This window comes from Chelon labrosus, assembly GCF_963514085.1.
Source record: "Chelon labrosus genome assembly, chromosome: 8".
Taxonomy (NCBI): Eukaryota; Metazoa; Chordata; class Actinopteri; order Mugiliformes; family Mugilidae; genus Chelon; species Chelon labrosus.
In genome coordinates, this window is record NC_140358.1 from 2,971,695 (window position 1) to 2,989,233 (window position 17,539).

Genomic DNA, 17,539 nt, shown 5'->3' on the forward strand with positions numbered 1-17,539 from the left:
AAGTTCTTACACCACAAATGAAGCCACTGTTTTTTTTACTTCACGCTTCTATTTGAATACAGAATATGCAAATGAGACAGTGAAGTGAAGAGAGACGGATGGATGGATTTTTTCAGCTGTGGACACAGCGAGGTTAGCTGTTGTTTAAGATTTTATGCTAAGCTGAGCCCTTCGCCTCCTGGCTCGGGACAGTTTGCCAGTTCATTAGGTACACTAGTGAAAACAAATGCATTCTGATGTAGCGGTCCTGCACTAAATTCTTTTTCAGAAATAAACAGAACGTCCACATGTGAAAGCAAATAGTGATTTATATGTAGGTATATGACTCAGGTGACATTATTTCCATTATAAAACCAATCCATTCTAATATAATAGCCCTGCGCCAAATTTCAGCTTATGACTGTTAATGTTGAAACAACATCAGAAAGGTGGTAATTCAACTATATGATCCTTCTGGAGGATGCAGTTTATGGTGATGTTAAACTAGGCTGAATTAAACTCCAAACCGTTTCTGTTATTTACCCTAGCCCACACTCACAGAAATATTTAACCCTAACTTTTAAGATTTATGTAAAATAATTACATGACAAAGTTCCATTTAATTTTTTTAATATTTTGAACATAAACCTATCTAATAAACTTTACATGATGCATACGCATCAGTGTAATAAAGCCTATTCATTTGAAATGCATATTCACCAGGTTTATGTATTCAGTATTAATATAATTTATTGAATTTAAATGCATATTAATCAGATTATGTATTCAGAATACATTAAGTATATTTGTTTGAATTACATAGTAATTAGGTTACCTATTCAAGATGAATACTGTGTATGTGTTTGAAATACATATTAATTAAGCTTAAATTCAATCAAAATACATTAGATTTATGTATTTTTATGATTAATATCCAATTAATTTTTCTATTGTCCATTCAACAATATCTCAATGATGCAAACAATCAGACCAGCTTGTTGATTCAACAAATTTATTAACATTAAAAGCTCTTCTCTTCACCCAGACACAGTACTCAGCAGGTAGTGTAGCTCTTCAACCAAGTCATCTACTACTGTAGATGGAACATGAAAAATGTTGATGATGATCATCATCATCACCCTCAGCTCAAACGGGGTAGACTGCCATGGTCGTCCCTGCGACGTCTGCCTCGGCCTCACTGCATTCAATGTCCTGAAAGATGGAGGGAACAGAGAACAATGAGCTGTGTCACCCTAACCTTGACCTTTGACCACCAAATTCTAAGCAGCTCATCAAGCACGTGTTAATTTAAAGAAATCCCTTTAAGGCACTGTACATATAGCGTTCGTGAGAATGAGATGGACACAAGTTCAAGGTCACAATGACCTCATGATCTTTGACTTGCTAAAAGCCTGGAAAACAAAACAAAAAGTCAAAAAGTTACATTATGTATAAATGGAGTTGTACATTCAATGATCATCAACAAGACAGAGAGAGGGAGGGAGAAGACCTAGGGGAAGAGAGAAAAAGGACGGAGAGATAGAGGGAAGAGGGAGAGAGAGAGGGAGACGGCCAGACACAGAAAGAGGGAGGGAGGGAGACAGAAAGGAGAGAGTAGGGGGAGACAGACAAAGTGTGATAGGATAGAGAGAGAGGAAGAGAAAGACCAGTTGATCAGTCTTGTGTTGGTTAGAGTTCCAGTCAACATGTCCACTTACCTGCAATAACTTCAAGGAAGACGAGAAGGCTTCCTTCTCTCTGATGTTCTCAAGGCGTTTGAGTTCATAAGCAGACAGTCCACAACATGCATCCTAGTGAAACACCAAGGCCTTTCTTACTAAATAACATTTCCAAAACAGGTGTCAATTACATAACTGCTGCTTTATGAGAACGATTAAGTTTCTGTGTCCTCACCTTCTAGTTTGGGGCAAAATTGTCGTCACTGGCATACTGGAGATGCTTAGGTTCCAGGACCCGACCCTTAAGCTCAGACTCCTCCAGACCATGTGGATTTACTTTCTACAAGTGACAGCATTACCACCTTTGCCTCGAGGGAATGTCTTACTCAAAAAATTTTTTTTTAAAATGCAATGGACTCAAACTATTGCTGGTCAGTGTGACCTAATGTCCATCCAATTCTCATGAACGCCACATGTTATCTGGCACACCTGGAGGGAAATTAATTACATCTGGCACAAAGGACAGAAGGACATACTTACCACGTATTCTTTGACCAGTGTGTCCAGGTCTTCACTGAGGTAGATGCTCTGACAGCTCAGCACACCATCACGCCTCCCATTGATGTCTTCACTCTGAAACAAACATTACAGGATTCCATGCTGGTCAGTGTCAGAGACACACTAACATGCATGTACTGAGGCTAGCCAAGCCACTGACATTTTCCTCCTTGACCATCCTGAACTCACCGCCCAATCCGTCCTCAGAGGGTTAGAAACTGAAACATATGTGCCAGCTCTGCACACAGTGCACACAGCGTAACGTAATAATAACGTAATAATTTCCTGTTATCGGCCGATAATTATCGTGCACCCCTACCCGAAAAGTTTTGAATGAAATGCATTTCAATTCGCCATCATTGATTATTTTCATACTCCGCATAGAGCACCAAGTTTAGTGAGTTGCTAGCTAACGTTAGCTAGCGAGCGCCGGTACACACGACGTAGTAGGCCTAAAGATAAACTACGTAGATTTAATCATCAATGAACTGATATTAATGTAATATGAGAAAAAACTGCACGAATAATACACAGATGTATGCAAGTAGACAAAGGATGACTCGGATTACTCACCATTAAGCCTGAGGCAGCACAGTCCGTGTAATGAAGTTCACGTCCAGCGGAAAATAACGATGTCACTTCCTGTTTCCCGATTTCACTTCCCCTAAGTTGTCTGTAAACCAATCACATACATTTTAAATAAAAGAATCCTGTTTGTTTCAAAGCTTTGATTATTTAAACCATGTTAATATGTATTAAGTAATTACATTTAATATATTTTAGAATTGGCAGAATTATACATATTTTAATTAATTTAAATACATACATTTTAAAAATATGAGTATTTGAATAAAATCAAATAGATTTATATGCTTAAAAATAAACTCTACCATGATTCATTTCTGTGAGTGCACTGACTAATATGGGAAATAACAATAGGAACATGTGTCAGTACAACACAATGCAATTCAATAGTATTAAAAAAAAACACAGCGTCCACAATACAAACAAATTTAATAATAATAGTCAGTGTATTTTTGGTGTATCATAACCCTGACCAGGTATATTTGACTTCGAAATGCCAAGTACCAAATAAAATCAAGTAAATTTAAAGAAACTACAAAGATAACAAATCATCACACTAGACAGACATTACAACCTATAAGGAAAAATATTAAATTAAATTCAAATGAAAGCTTTCAGAGAGCACGACCCAGAATCAAAAAATATGTGCTAAGATTAAAATAATTGCAAAGGGCCTGCTTAATAAAGACAACGTCTTCAGATTCACTAATAAAGATGAACATGTTATTGTCCGTGAAAAGCTCTCGGGAGGAGGCAGAGACTGATCGCATGTTCACATGAATGGAATTGATTATGTTCTATTTTGCAGTGTGACTCCTTTCATAAAATAGAAAATCATTCCAGACTATTGATTAGACCTTAACCTATCTGCTCCAGATAAGCAACTTAAAATAAAACACATGAAAAATGTCTATGCACTCATTCATACCCAGGTCTCATTAAAGATGAAAAGCTCTTTATTGACAGTGAACAATAATCCTACACAAATCATTTACAACATTTTAGCAGCGCTGTGGTAATTATGAGTAACCTGAACGATCGTGCTCTTGATATGCTATCGAGCAGCGGTCAGTTTATGAATCAAGACTCTCAAAGTAACAGGCACATTATAGATTTACAGAGACTATTGGATTATCCTGAAATACATTGATAAACTATTCCCAAATCCTTTATTCTTAAATTGAGTCAGATTTTTTTTATCCTTTAAGCAAGTCTCAAATAAATCTTCCAGTGAAGGTGAATTCAAATACACATCTGAAGTTTAAAGATCATATATTTTGGTTTTACAGTCCACTTCTTCCAAGATATAGCACTTCATATAATACGCCAAGTTTTGAATATTCCTCGTATGAGTGAGACTCCACAAGAAAGAAAAAGCACTCTCACCGATTTTTCAGAATAATAAGACTCCATGACTTAGTTTGGTATTAAACTGAATTATTAAGATGGACAACTTCTGCAGAGCAAACTTTCTGCAGAAGCCTAAAGAGACAATGAACAGGCTGCATGATGAAAACTGGAGGAGGAGTCAGGGAGGGAGAAAGTGTCTTCAGTGTTTTATAGCCCTCAGGCTTTGTCTGGTTTCTATCTCCTCTGTGTTCGCTGGCTTCAAGGAGAGGAATGGATGATACAGTGCATGAGGCTTACATTTCCCATTACATTTTGAATGCACTGTGAAGGAATGCAGAAAGATACAGATTCCTGAACACTTGGATTTATTTTATAGTATGCAATCATTCCCTGAACTGCTTTGCCTTCTCAGCTTTTAACTAACTAGTGTATTTGCTTAGCGGTTTACTGTTGGTTAATTTGGCTTCCTCATTATAGGTTTTAAAAATAATCTTTGACAAGACAAATCATCTTTCATAGCAATGTATTCATGCCAAATCTTCCGCAGCTACAGCTATGAGAGTCTCTGCTTCTTTACCTTTTACACTTTGGCATTTTATCTACCAATATACAGGTTCAGAAAGAAAATCTACTTGCTATGATTTTGACTCAACATAAAAACTGCCTTAAAAGTTGAACTCAGAATAACAATTAATCAATTTAACGGATATACAGTATGATAAACATTTTCTCTGGTAGACATTTTGACTTCTCAAAGCCACTGACTGAATATAGATGGACGAACACTCCATGACGTCACCAATAGCGTCACTGAAGAGCAGTTTTGAAGCTCAGTGAGTGTCTGTGGCTGGCGCCATCTTGGTAGAGCCTGACTCTGCCTAACCAAGGTGGAGTTTGACGCCTAGCAACCTGAGTCGGCTCCCACCTGTCACTCATAGCCGCCAAACCCCTACCTACACATAACTTTAAGACTTGATATAATGTAAACAGATGAGTTATCCAACCTGCACAGTTGTCATGAATGGGGTAATAAGCTATAGACACCAAAAAAAATGTTGGCGTACAGAACAGTAAATGTGTTTATTTGTGCTGTAAAGTTGGACATTTTAACATGGTGGTTTATGTTGACTGACTCAGTTTTGGAGCTAGCCTCAAGTGGTCATTCGTGGAACTGCAGCACGCACAAAAGCAAGACCGCACCCAAGTGGAAAGCAAACAAACAACTCAGTTTTCTAGCATTTAGTACACAAAACAACAAAATGATTCATCAAAAAGGTTGTTGATTAAGTAATCTCTATTAAACTGAAACTTAGTCAACCATACTTCATAACAGGATTTAAGATGTGTGTGTTTTGCAGCATCTAGGCCTAGCCAGATTTATTTCAGTACTTAGGAGAAATAGTGAAAACATTTGATATCACTGCACAGGATTTACCCAGAATACAAAGATTGTCTTCAAAGCACAACTTAATATGTAGATCAGGCATTCTGCACACCACCAACTGAACGCAGCTGCATCAAACAGCTTTTCGCTTGGGACAAAAATTGCAGCCTCTTCTGGTAACTGCAGAGCACAATATTGCAGTTTTAGTAACGTGTAGAGCAGCTGTGCACACCCAATCGGCAGAACGACTCCTACCATCTCCTACAATACTTCTTGGCAACACATTCTTCCTTAAAGAGTCTGCTTTTCCAGCTTTTATTTTTTCCAGCTATAGGGTTTCTGCTGAACACTGATACTCATTTCCAGCAACGCCCTGCTTCACACTCCTGTACACATACACGCCTGAGAGCTGCAACCACAGGCTGCATCCAAACAACACTGGGCAGTTCCACTTGAACAACTTGACTTGCTCAAGGGCAGGGCTGGTAGTTTCTGGAGGGGAAAGTGCTCCTCATCCACTTGAATGCACAGGGAATCTGAACCAACAACTTGTTTGGTCCTATACTGACAAGACTTGTGCTGTCGGCAAACTTCTAATGTCCTCCTCTGTAAATATCCAGATATTCAGATCCCATTTTTTTAGTTTTACTTACTTATGAGGCCTATCAAAAAGGCAATGTCATGTTAAATGCATTTCAAATTTAAACCAGGTTCCACTTTGGTTTTTACACTGACTGGAGCTTTGTGCATTGGCATCCCACTGCGTCATCGGAATGGCCTCATTCAAATGAATGATGGGAGCTGTGTTGTTTTACGCAGGGCTCCATGTTGGTCTAAATGCTGACTAAAATCAGTGAGTTCCAACCAGGGGTACTTGTACCCACGGGAGCTCTTCTGCAGTTACCAGGGGGTACATGGAAAGATTGTAGAGCAGCTTGGCTAATTTGAAAAAATGACTATGATTTGGTCTGGGGGAAAAAAAATACACCCACATATTTGTATTCCAGACAATAAACAGGATTCACGGAAGCTGATCTTTAGTACATTTATTGTAACAATCAACGATTATAATTCTTCACAAGCAGTGACAAGCCCATTCTTCCCATGTAGTTCAAACTAACAGAAATATCCAGCCTATGACAATTTAAATTGTCTTGTTATTCCAAGATGAGCATGCAGCGTCAAACTTTCAAATATCTGCATATGACCACAATTGGGACATGCAAGGTGGGGCTGAAAGGGCACATGATTTTGAAAGAAATCTAGAGCACCACTACATTTTTTTTCTTGTTTTGTTTTCTTTTCAGCATCATTGGTTTTAACCGAGAACCACACTCACTAATCCCAGCGGGCGTTAGTGACCTGCTCTACCCACTGAGCTACGGCCGACTGTTAAATAACAGCAGAAAAAACAAAACAAGCATAAATCCTGACTTTGGGATTATGAAGGCAAGTATGTTGGGATTTCCTTTAGCCTCTCGTTCCTTGTCTAGTGGAACAAGTCTCTCTATTCTTCTGCATTTTCCTGCCTGTCAAATCTCCATCATTAGGAAAAAAAAATCGGGACAGGCCACATTATCCAGCAGCACATGGCCTCTGATTTCAAGCAGAAATAATCCATCTTAGAGCCAACACTCTGTTGGCTAGAATTATGCTCTTTCTCCCCTTCCCCCAGGGTGGGTGGTCAGGAGGAGGTGTGTGGGGGCGCGAGGGGGAGAAAGGGAGGGAGTGAAGCCTGGGAATAAAACTTCATTTAGAAGTGAAATGTCCCCAAAGACGGCGGCTCGAGAGACTGTTGAGGTCAGACCTGGATGGTAGAGTCGAGCGAGGGAAAGAGAGGGCAATGAGGATGATTTTGGCGGGCGGGCGAGGGTGGGGTGGGGTGTATGGTGATGGGGGGTTGGGGGGTTGGGTACCCGTGACTGGCATGTTTTTCAAATTCGATAAAGTCAGGCATGACTAAATAACACATAAAATGTTTGGCATCGCGAGCAGTGGCTGAGGGAAGAGGAGGGAGCGGAGGGTGATCTGCAGGGTCTGCTCAGCGTGGATGACTGTGTAAATGATGCTCTCTCGCTCACACTCTCTCTCTCCCTTTCCCTTTCTCTTTCTATCGCTTGCACTGCACCCTCTCTCTCTCCGCTCTCCCTCTCTCTCTCTCTCTGTATTTCGCTCCCTCCCTCCCTCCCTCGCTCGGTCTCTACCACGGTTGAAAAACAAAGTACGTCTAGGAGTGGAGCTGACTGCTAATGCGGAGGAGCTCTGAGGAGACGAGAGGGGAGAAAGGGGGGAGGAGGAGGAGGGGTGGGGGCTAGAAGGATTGGGACAGAAAAAATGAGAGAGGGATGAAAGAGAGAGAGAGAAACAGTGAGAGGGAGAGAAGAAACTAGAAGGGAAGATGAAAAAATAAGTGCTTGTCAATGAGGGAAAGAAGACTCACTGAGAGGTAATAGGAGGGAGAGACAGCAAGAGAGGGTGAGACAGAGAAGTAGAGGGAGACAGCAAGAGGGAGGGAGGCAGGAAGGAAGGAGGGGTGGGGGGTGGGGGTGAGGGGGTGCTCAGGTGATACGCATATCTGCTTCTTGCCCACCTCACCAAACCATGCAGGAGTTTTGGTTGCGTCTCCTCAACCAAAACTGTCCTAATAAAACCCAGTGTGCGTAGCCCGGGGTGACAGAGTGATAGATAAGCATGTAATGGTAGCCATGCTAGCAAGTCTTGGATCATTTCAAGCACAGTAGTCTTGTGTTTCTCTTCAGATAGTCTCTAGGCTGAGGTTCAAATATTTTCTGGGCTTCCTCACTCAATATTTACATTGCAGGCAAACATCTTTAGCCGAGGTGCTGCAAGTCAACAGACTTCATTGTCTTTCTCAAAGGTAGAGGATTTGGCTGTCGTTTTTTTTTGGTAGTTTTAATCTATTTGAATGAACATTCATATTGTTTTCTGTCTGTCTACACTGAACAGAAATGCACAGAAATATAGCTGTAAATTAGATATCATGGTAAAAAGATTGGTCCGTCCATTTAGACCATTAATACTGATTGCATTTTTAATTTCTAAGCAATTAAATACCCAAAGGTGAATGCAAATATTGTCCTGAAAATCGTAGGTAGAAACATAACTTAGGTGACATGTTCCAATTAGCGCTGAAACTAATTATTATGTTCATTATACACAATTGTCAAAATATTAGGATGACTAGGGAAAACACAATCTGATGTAAGTCCTGCATTAAATCCTCCTTCATGACTGTTATAATGTTCAGTCTATGTTCAAACAACATCAGAAAGGTGATCATTCAACTGTATCATCATGATCAGGATTGACTAAAATGGGTTGGTCAAAATAATAGAAACAAACACCAGGGAGAAAACCACAACCTTCCTGAAACTTAGATTTAGTTTTGGCAACTGAGTGTAAGTTAAGTTTTTTTTTGATTGAATATAAAGACAGATTACTGGCTATATTTTGGATTGTTGACAGTTGGTTGGAAAAGAAAGGTAAATTAAAGATGTCACCTTGGGCTTTCAGATCTATTGATTGGCATAGTTCACTTGATTAATCACAAAATGTATCAAAGAAGCACAAAAAACAAGTCTCCTCCTAGGTGATGGTCTCAGATTGCTTGCCTTATTCAGCTAAAGTTACCAAAAAGATATTCAATCTAGAATTATGTTCAACAGAGAAAGGAATTTGAGAAACTAGAGCCAGAAAATGTTTGGCATTTCAGAATCGGAGGAGCTGCACACAACCAGGCGAAGAAAATCTGACTCAATAAAACCGAAATATGGCAGTCAGAGGATGGAAGGGAAAAACTCGCAGTGACATGAGACAAAAGTGTGAGCACTAAAACTCACCGCCAGCCTCACGTTGCAAACCCTCACTGTTGAAAATCCTAATAGGCAGACCAAGTTTACACTCCCCAGCAGAGCACGAGCCTAACAAACTTCAGACGGAGCCCGGATGAGATGAAATATATTTGGCGATCTTATTCAGTCTTCCTTCCTCTTCACTCGACATCTCTCTTTCTCTTTCTCCTTCATGTGTTTTCTTTTTCCTGCACTGTGCTGATTGGCCCGTCTTCAGTCGCGGGGCACTCCAGAGATACAGATTAGCTGGCACTTGTTTGGGCGAACACGACAAGCAGCATATGTCTCTCAAGTAATGTGTACCCAAACATGCAATTTACAAATAATTAACGTGGTGTTAATTAGTCACATTAATTCACGCCACTTTGTTGGGATTGTTTCCCCCCGTTGGTCCCCAGGACTCCTGCCAGCACCAGCAGCCAGCGAAACAGCAAGAGCGATTTCTCTGCTCCGCAGCGAGAGCGGGGCATCAGAGGAAAGAAGGGCCATGGGCACAAACACACACAGAACATAAAGGCACTTACACTTAACTCAAAAACACACTTAAGCATATATGCAGGATACTATTCAAACCCCATTATGGACCCTCAAATCAAAATGTTTGTGTACTATTCTAAAAGATTCTTTAAAAAAATCACATAAAAACACACAAAAAAATAATGATACTAATACAAATTTCACACTTTGTGTCTGCCAAGTTTATTTGCTTTTGCTGAAGGCGTAACAATAATCCAAAATCAGGTCACAAATTTATATATTTTTTCTTTTAAAAAGGGAAAAGTAATTTCACTGCAGTATTTGTTGAATATACTTTAACAGTAAATAGAATCATTTTCAGCTGCGGTAATACACATTTGGTGCTTTTTTGCAAGAAGTCATATGCTGCACTGAATAAATATAAACTACCGCGTTTGTGTTCACGGCGACTGGAGGAGCAACCCAGAGCAACAACATGGCCCAGTGGTGTGTTCTGTTTTGTTTTTTTTGGACTAGAATGGAACTCTATGGTACAGGATTTTTCAGGATTTGTTGACAGTGAAAGAAATCTGACTAATGTCTGTTTGAGCTGGTTGTCAAAGTTTTGCAATATTTACAACGCAGCAATCGCGGACGGTGAAACTTTTTTTGACACATTGCTGCAAGGAATAAAACAGCTTTTTGACAAACTTCACAAACGTCGAAGAGATACTGCCTCAATACAAGGCCTAAAAAAAATGGGAATATTGTTATTTTACTGTATAAAAAAAAAAGATAATGGATCTGACCATGTGTTTTTACTCCATTAGTGCTGGAAAAAGAAAAGAATTTAGCACTATAGCATATATATGGACAAAGTACACAAGTAAAGCCCATAAAAAAAACACTCTTGTAGTGTTACACTGTTTGGTATTCACTTACGCACATGCTACGTTTACAGTGTATTTGTCCCTGTGCATTACTCTGTGTGTTTTTGTGTGTATATACCGTACAGTATATCTAAGAATGTGATTCGGGCTCTAAGTGCTAGATATGCTGTGTGTTTGCATGCATGCTGCACAGCATTACTGTGAGTCTACTGTGTCTGTGTTGTCCACTTCAACACTCACAAACACACACGCATGCGCATACAGCAAATACATGTACAGTAATGATGCACCGAGGGAGTACAGAGGAAGCTAGGTAAACAATATGCACACTCACATGCATGGACAAAAATAAATCCATGTAAACATGCAGAGATGTGCCAGGAAACACAAGCGGACTATAGGATCACTTCTTTCATCCTCCTTCAGTAAACAGAGCATCCATTGTTAAATATAGATATAAGAATACTTTCCATGACACAGAACTAAAACAGTACATAAAATATTTTCCCACAAAGCGGAGAGACTTAATCATAATTAATAAAGTGATATATTTCAATTGTTATTTTATCAACTCATGTAACATTGTGCATTTATTTACAGTCACGTCACTTGTCTAAGAGTCCACTGTGTATTGGTCACTAAATCAAGAAAACTAAGACTGATGTTAAATGCCTCAACTATTTAATGATAAATACTTGAAGTTTGACGTTTGAGAGCAAATACTGTACGTCCAGAGTCAAAGCAGGCCCAGAACCAGTCAGCAAGTATCAATCCCATTTTTTCATTAAGCTGAGAGCAGCCTGAGAGTTATAGGCGGTGACAATGGTGGACTAAAATACTGATAAATATCAGTGAAAGTGTGGCCTCCACGTGGCAGCGAACACAACAGGGGTTCAACTCTAAAAGAAAGTCATTATCTGGAAGTCATTAATAAAAGTTCACTATCTACAAAATATAGACAATCTACTGTGCTGAGGCGTAATCATTTATAGCTACTAACCTTTGAAAAGTACAGTCATTTCTGTCTAATTTTGTGCTATCGATCATTTTAACAAGAAAGGATATTCTTTATTTATATTCTTTATATCGGTTTGGAATGAGACTAGTCAAACCTGGACCACTCAGACTTGTCTGCAGTGTTGGTCCAACCTGTCCAGCTAGTTGATGATTAAATCAAATGCTGGTGGAGTACAACTCGCACAAGGAAACCCAATTAAGAAGTTAGGTCGGTGGGGGGAGACGAGGAAGAGGTGAGAAAGTCGGGAGTACTCAGTGAGAGATTATGCAGCAAACACTGTTCTCCGCAGTGCAGGAGAGAAAAGAATGGAAATGAGAAGGGGGGGGGGGAGAAGTTGTCGATGATCCATAATGTCTGCATCCTGCAAATATTCATCAGACAACTGTTTCCTTGTTTAAATTAAGCTCAACTGGGAGAGCAAGGCATTTTGCGGAGTGAGAGGTTAGGGGTTTAATTCCCCGTGTGGCTCAGTGGAAAGAGGAGAACAATTAGAGGGTGAGAAGATCACCTCCCTGTGTGGCCTCATGGAAAAGCCAAGAGACTAATCCTGCACAGTTTAAATAATACTGGGTTATTTCTTCAAAATATTCAGTGCTATCATGAGTTACCGTCACTGCCCTACTACCTACACCAAGAAAATGATTTTTTAGTTGCTTTAAATGAAACTTCTGCACTTTATCTTCTATTTACAATAATAATCATATAATACTGTTTACTTCCACCTGAGCTACTTCTGTCCACCCAGAGCATGCTACTAAACTCTGTCGTCATAGAAGAAGGCGAGAAAATTTTGAATATCTGTGATTCTGCTGCCAATTTCCATTTTGTCTTTCAAGCCTCCGTCATGAGTCCAAGGAGAGTAAATTCGAAATGCATGAAAAAAAAACAAAAAAAACTTTTTGACTCAAATAATGTTGAAATTTTGACCTTATGTGTGGTGTTCTGCAGACATCATAGTCATTAAGAATTTACAGTTTCAATACTTCCCTTCAGGTGCAATACAAAAGAATGACAGAGGCAGAATATCTCATTCAGATATCAAGTGCATAAAAATTCAAACATACAGGTAGAATAGAATTAAGACCCCATTGTAAACAGTTATAAGGGGAAAAGTTCTGATCATGTAGAGCAAATGTAAGGACACTGGCTAAAAGGCAGAAGTCACTGTATTGAATGCATTGTTCTGTAATTCAGGCTGAAGCGTATGTTTTCCCGGTGGACTGTCTTTACACCTCAGCTGCCCTTTTTTGCATTTTAAGACATTCAGCCGCCTCCCAAGTGATTCCGGTCCCAAGTGGTTAAAATGACGGAGCAGAGATTTAATGTCTCTCTTGAGGATCAACCCACGACCTTCCCAGTTACCGAACGGTCTCTCCCTCCACCTCATAACCTATACATAAGGTTAGACTAAAGCAAACAGATTACGGGAGCTGAAAAATAGAGTGGATTGCAGACTCACATTGGTAATATTGATTTTCTCCAGCCTGTGACGTGTGTACAAACCAGTGCTTGCTTAGACCTACAGTATGTGCTGTAATCAATAAGCTAAGCTAAAAATACTATTAAAATCGATTATTACCCCTCGGTGTAAGCCAGTGTTGATGATCGGAGAGGGGGAAAGATGCGTGGATGAAAACCAAGCTGACATATTGATCTGCGAGCTTAATCAATGGTTGAAGAGAGCTTACACTTCTTGGCAAACAAACGTCTGTCCTCATCGACTCATATCTCTATCTAAACGCCCATCATGAGCTACCATTACCGAGTCAACAGGGAGGGGTATTAGATCATTGGCAAACTGATTAAGTCAGCTGAAGTTAACTGTACGTCAAGTCTCTGACAAACAGCACTGTCGCAAAGGGCTTCACAAAGGACATGAGCAGAACAGTTGTTTTGTTGATCCAGACTGAAAGTTTTAGAAAAATGCATACCAAATGTAAGATGGAACTAAAGCTTAGACCGTGTTAAATGGGTGTTTTAAATGGGAATATGGGAATATGTAGGTAGTCGCAATACAGGACAGACACTTCCTCAAGAATGCAACTAAACTCCAAGCTACGAGAGCTCTTTTCTCTTAAAGGTTTCTAATGCAAATACAGAGAGGGTGAAGACAATGTTAGTAAGTTGGAGAAGCATTAAGTAATTGTGTATCTGCGAAGATTGTCAGTTATCCATGTAATGGTATTTCTGAAAAAAGTTAAAAGCTAAAACGGAAGGTCGCTAAAAGGATTAAGTTAACTTGAAGACGTTTCACCTCTCATCCAAGCGGCTTCTTCACTTCTATATGGTGTGGAGGAATTGCAAATGGAGGTATTTGTTCATTTTGGACATTAATGGCTCATTAGAGAAGCGCTCATTGGAAAAGAAACAGGTTAATCTGAACATCCTCTAATTGCAGACGGGTATTGCGTCGTTAACAGACCGTTCTCGTGCGAATTTCGAGCGTGCAATATCCTCAGATGTTGTTCTAAATAAAAAACTTAACACCTCTAACACTAGTCTCTGAGAACAGGAGAAGCCGCTTGAATTAGGGAGTGGACGTCTTCAAGAAAACTCAACACGTCCAGTTGCCTTTGTTATAGATTTGTTTTTGGATACTCAGTAATAGTCTGTAAAAAATCTCCAAAGCAAAGTCAACTACAGAACTGTGTAACTAAAGTGTCTTAATAGGAGGTAGACCATTCTACCTTTCCTGTGTGTATAAACACAATGTGGGAATGAAAATTAGAGCACAGCCCTGATTGTGTACGGTGCATCAGTCTAGTTGTGCAGGGACCATATCAATGTTTAAAATATAACGCTACATCCTTCACCAATTATGGCAAGCATTAAACCTGCTCCATAATAAAGGGCTGTCTTCTGCAGTTGTTTAAGTACAAATTTCCCTCCCTATGTGTTTCCCTGGCCTTCCCTTGCCAGCCAACGACAGATGGACACATTTTGGCAGTTGCATGTAGTGGACACTGCACCAGAAATAAACCTGATAATGATACCCACCCCATTTGTCCAACTCCAGACTGCTGAAGCCTCAATTTATATTGGGCTCAACTTTAAAAAAAGCATTTTTCGCGAATAATGAGAAGATTTTTGTCTGCCGATCTTTTAGCTACACCTGGAGGAGGTGTCTTCGCTGACAGCTCGGAGAGGAGGAAGGACCAACCAAGAACGCTGTCAATGAGGAATGCAACTCTAAAACCAAAACCAGTGTGAGATTATATATTGGATACTGTATGTAGTGAATGTACTGTCTTAACACAGCAGATAAAGGGTTAAAACACAAATCATATATTCTAGAGGAACACTCAGACATACACATACTGAGGCTCGTGCACAAACACACTCCAGAATGTGGGAATCACTGCCCAGAGCATGAAATATTCATCAGTCATAAAACTTTAATTCAATCTCTCTCTCTCTTTCTCTTTCTCTCTCTGTATTTCCTGTCATTTTGGGGGCTGCTGTATTCTATTTTGTGAGGTAAACACCCCCCCCCCCACACACACACACACACACACAGACACACACTGCCCCTGCAATGAAAAAAAAAAATAAACTAAATAATAGTAGATTTCATTAAAACCCCTTTTGAGCAATTGTCCAAATGCACGAGCCAAAGCACATCCTTAAGACGGCGCTACATTTCAGACGGAGGAAACCACTGTTCATGTAGTTCAAAATTACATCTCCAAAAAAATTAAATAAAATAGAGAGAGAGAGAGAGCGAGCTTCTGGGTGGCAAAGCAAGGAGCGGTCCTCGTTTAATACTGTGATGTTGAGTTTTAGAGGTCCCCTGTTATCAAAGTTATTGTCACTCAAAGCACAGTACTCAGACAAGGGGAGTATAATCCTACCAAGGCCTCGGTATAGCTCATGACAAGAAAATCGTTAGCATGCATACTATTACATTGACTAGTGACTTTAGTTTCATTTACAGGATCATGAACGATTATCAATCAAAAGACAGGACGTTTTAGTATACTTCTCACTCATACAATTTGTCATATGTTTTTTAGCATGCTCCAGAGTCCAGACTGTAATACTAGTGCAACGCTCATATGTGTCTTCTGTATGCCGTATGCTTCAAGGACCAAATTAAAATCATAAAGGCCAAGCATAAAAAATCAGTCCAATCTCGACAGTCAGCCGTGATGCCAAATTGTGCTTGAAATTAGCCTAAAAGTGCTGAAGACAGTAGGGAATCATTTGGAGTTGTTTGTTCGTTCGCAAGTCTAATATGAGTTCATTCAACACATATTGATTTTAATTTTGCAAATATTTTAGTTGTCTATTTTTAACGGGCATTGTTATTAATTAGATAAAGTGTATGTTTCTTGGCATGTGCTTCTAGTCAGTGTTCGGTTTTTTACCAGGACCGTGATTTCTGTCTCATCAGAACCACTGAACAGTAATCAGATTAAGTAGGCAAAACGAGTGCGGATGAATAATTTTAATTTATTATAATACCTCTAGAATAAATGTTTTTCTTCGATTTTTAAGTTCTCTTCTAATGTGGATTAAAAAGAAAATGCAAAAATTCAAATAAATTTCGATGGCACGTACAGTACGATTAATGTGTGCGCATTGTCTGACCCATAGTTTGGGAATCAGGAAGTGATGGAGAAGCGCCACCATGAATGGCAAGCATAAGCAAACTTCTGTGAGCAGAAACGGACGGAGGTAAGAGCTGTCTGAATGACAAGCTCAGCCCAAAGCCCCACCAGATGGCTAAACCTGACAAAAAACAAAGCCACCTGCGTTCGCTCTGGACACTAACCGAGCCAACGCCACAGTCCCAAACACTCCACTCTAGCCACAACTGATGCAGAGAGCCCTCCACCAAGTTGCCAAAGGCAGACCACGCAAAAAACCCACAATATGTAGCATACACTTGAAGTTATTCTGGAAGGTATTTGAGCTTGACTGTTGCAGTAAGAATAACATTTGTCCACTCTCATGTAGATAAGCTTGTTTAAAACATACAAATACAAAATTTCCCTTTAAGGTGCATTTAGAACACATTTTTAAGAATAAGAGTGATTAATTTGCGATTACTCTCAACTGTAAGGAGGCAAAGAGTGTGTCATCCAGCATTATGATGGACACGCACCTGTCTCCATGCTGACTGACCAGATATTCATTGAGAGTTTACGTTCTGAAACAGTAAAATCATGTCTCTTCTACACTAAGACATGCTATTCAGCTGGAACAAGTTGGACCATGTTGTCTCCCTGGTCGTACAACAGCTAACCAGTTGATGGTTTTCTCCGTGTAGAAACGTTGTTGCGAAATGTCACAAACATTATTATATTGTATAACTACAATGACACACTAAGACCTCCTCAAAACCGACTACATCATGATTCAGTTAGTTAGAATAAGATGATAAAATACAGCAATACATAGGATAATAGAAGGAGATGTGATCAGGTTGTTAGTGAAACAGCCATAACAAGCTGTTTCCTGCTGGTAATTCACAGAGGATGAAAATCAAGATACTCTATGTCGTTGTCTGGTTTTCTCACATCTGCAGAGCATTTTCGGCTGAATGGACCTCGATCATTTTGACTTGCCCAGCTGAAATCTGGGAGGATGAGCAAGAAGGAGATAAGGACGAGAGTGTAACAAGAGAGAAAGAAAAAACAGCAAAGCAGAAAGACAGAGAGAGAGAGGGAGAGAGAGAGAGAGAGAGAGAGAGAGAGAGAGAGAGAGAGACGCATCTCCAGTCACCCTCATCCAACCTCACGCCACGCGTGGATGGTGACTGTTTG

General features: G+C 39.8%; 1 protein-coding gene across 2 annotated transcripts in view; it reads right to left on the reverse strand.

The window, feature by feature from the left end:
• ldb2a (LIM domain binding 2a) overlaps window positions 1-17,539 on the reverse strand; it is a 92,292-nt gene that overhangs the window by 32,069 nt on the left and 42,684 nt on the right. The window lies entirely within an intron of this gene.